Raw genomic sequence first — 3,417 nt, 5'->3', positions numbered from 1 at the left:
CAGACTTCACAATAGACGAACTTACATCGTGCATCTCGGACTTGGGCGATACAGCCCCGGGACCGGATGACATCCACAACAAGATCATTAGACACTTACCCTCAGAAACACTTACACTCCTACTAAACATATACAACGACATGTGGCGGTCGCACTCCTTTTCGGAGTCTTGGCGTCTCGCCACTGTCATTCCCAAACCAAACAAGGACCACACACACCCATCCAATTACAGACCAATAGTACTAACGAGCTGTCTCTGCAAACTGATTGAAAAAATGATTCACAGGCGACTCATGTGGTTTCTGGAAACGAGGGGCTCGCTGAGCGGTCTCCAGTGCGGATTCAGGAAAACTTGATCCACTCTGGATCACCTGGTCCGCCTGGAGACCTTTATACGCGAGACGTTCGCTGAAAGAGGTCACATGATCGCCATCTTTTTTTACCTAGAAAAAGCCTTCGACACAACCTGGAAGTACGGCATTCTTCGAGACCTGCACGCACTCGGCATACGTGGTCACCTCCCTGCCTTCATTGGCAACTTCCGGAAGAACCGTTCCTTCCAGGTTCGTGTCGGATCCTCCCTTTCAGACCCACACCAACAGGAGGAAGGAGTCCCCCAGGGGAGCATCCTTTCTCCTCTCCTATTCGAAATTTAAATAAATTCCATAGTGAAAACCCTCCAAAACAGCATAGACAGCTCGTTATACGTTGACGACTTTTTGATATGCTGCCGTTAGAAAAATCCTCATTTGAGATCTCTATCTGCACAAACTCGAAACGTGGGCAAACAATAACGGTTTCAAGTTCAAAGACGGTTGCAGTACACTTCTGCCGAACAGGCAGACGTGTGCTGCAGCCTGATTTGACACTATACGGGGAAAGGATTCTCGTCCAGGACCAAGCTCGTTTCCTCGGCGTCATTTTCGACAAAAAACTCACATTCATACCACACATCAAAGACCTTCGTGTGAGGTGCCAGAAAGCGTTAAACGCTTTGAAAATTCTATCGAATCCGGAGTGGGTCGGGGACTCGAAACACCTTCTCCACTTGTACATCTCCCTTTTCCGGTCCAGGCTTGACTACGGCTGTCAAGTCTACGGATCGGCAAAACCACACATCTTAAAAATGCTAGACCCAATACAGAACCTAGGACTAGGACTCCGCCTCGCCCTGGGGGCTTTCCGCACTTCTCCGGTGGAGAGCCTCCAGGCCGAGGCCAACATACCACCACTCTCACTCAGACGCACACAACTCTCACTACAATACGCAGTTAAACAGAGCTCAACTCCGGAAAATCCAGTGCACGACTGCATTTTTAAAACAAACTCAGAAACCATAAACAACCTCAAAAACTTACACTTTTTCAAACAAGACATCCAACAATTTCTTTTCCCCGACCTCCCTCCGTGGCACCTCACCAAGGCAAAAGTAGATTTACAGCTGACCACACACAACAAACAAAGCACACACACCAAAAAAAGCACACACACCAAAACTTTTAAAGTAGCAAAATACAAAGAACTAATAGATAAATACCCCGGTGCGGAGCTCATCTTCACAGATGGCTCCAAAAAAGACAATGAAGTGGGCGCCGCAGCCCTATCTTCCAACAGTACACACCAGAAGAGACTCCATCCTGAAGCCTCCATTTTCTCTGCGGAGGCTGCTGCCATTGACATGGCACTGGACTCCGTTGAAAATTCCCCGAACAAATCTTTCCTAATCCTTTCTGACTATCTGACTTTCTGTCTTGCATCACCTCACTCACAAACTACACACTCTTACACCCAAAAATAGTTACGCTACAACAGAAAATTCACACACTATCCGAGACAGGAAAAAACATCATGTTCGCATGGGTACCTAGCCATGTGGGCATCCGAGGAAACGAGCAGGTAGAAGACCTGGCGAAGAAAGCTTCTTCCCTTCTGCTGGGATCAACGACAAACACTCTCCCGCAGACTGACTTTAGAAATAAAGTCAAAAAGTACATCTCCAGTTTGTGGGAGAGCCACTGGGAAAAACAGAAAGGAAAAAAAACTATATGAAATAAAACCCAAACTAGAACAGCGAAATCCTTCGGACCTCTCCAGAAGAGACGACGTCATTTTTACTCGATTGCGCATCGGACACCCGGCCCTGACTCACAAATACCTCTTACAGGGAGATGAGAAGCCGTTCTGTGTCGGATGCGACACAGATTTTACCGTTAGACACATCTTAATCGAATGTCTAGACTTTGGAGAGATCCGAAGGAAATATTAATTATAAATGCAAGAAATTGCAAGCCATTTTTTCCGTCGTTGGTCCCAGCAAAATTTTGAATTTTATGAAGGCCATTGGCCTTTATTGCAAATTGTAAAGTAAAATTGTTCTATTAAATTTTTTTATGTTAACAAGACAAATTGTTTTAGATTGAAAATATATATGTATATTTACACTGATTTTTAAACATTTTAAAGATTTAACTACTGACCCAAGCCATCCGTACAGCGAACTGTAGTGAACAAGACCAACTTGTGTTTCACGCGCTCATATGACCTTAGCAGTTGTGAGCGCCATAAATTCCTATACTACTAACTGACCATTGAATGAAATGCCCAAGAATCCTGAGAGAAAGTTTGGATGTCATTAAAAGAAGGAAGAGCTTGTGTGTGACGAGAGAAAGTTTTGTTCCTGTCCAATGGCCCTATGGGAGCCGGACATAACTGAAATTATTGTCGACAAAGTAAATAAACGCTAGACGTCCAATGGCCCTATGGGAGCCGGGCATAGCTGAAATTATTGTCGACAAAGTAAATAAACGCTAGACGTCCAATGGCCCCTATGGGAGCCGGCTGAAATTATTGTCGACAAAGTAAATAAACGCTAGACGTCCAATGGCCCTATGGGAGCCGGACATAGCTGAAACAATTGTAAAAACGAGTGAATAAGGTTTTTGATGAAAAGTTACTATACTTGTTAGGGCACCGTTGTGATTTTCTGTGAAATAAAAGCAACCCTGTTGTAAAGCAATCTGAGTTTAATGCATGATATGTCAAAGTTTTGATGTTTTTTGCGGAAGAACGCATTTAATTAATGGCTTGCTTATTTGTGTCAAGTGTTCTTGTTATTCACTAAGGAAATTGTGTTTTCTGAAATTCAGTCAAATACATGTACAAAGTGTTTTCTTTTTGGAACTTTTTTGGAAATCATTTTGAGGCGTCTAAACTGGTTTTTCATATCACCATACCATGACTAGTTAAAATTTTCTTTCTTAGAAGTGAAATTTTGAAACACTAAAAAGTGACTCCATTTCATTAAAAGAAACTTTGAAAAACTCTTTTTTGACTTTTGTGAAATGATGTTGCAATTCAACTCTTGCAGAATGATTTGGGACCTTTGAGATAATCTTACGTAAGTGTTTATGCAGACCT

Source organism: Aplysia californica, unplaced genomic scaffold, assembly GCF_000002075.1.
Source record: "Aplysia californica isolate F4 #8 unplaced genomic scaffold, AplCal3.0 scaffold00766, whole genome shotgun sequence".
Taxonomy (NCBI): Eukaryota; Metazoa; Mollusca; class Gastropoda; order Aplysiida; family Aplysiidae; genus Aplysia; species Aplysia californica.
This window is presented reverse-complemented; position numbering follows the sequence as displayed.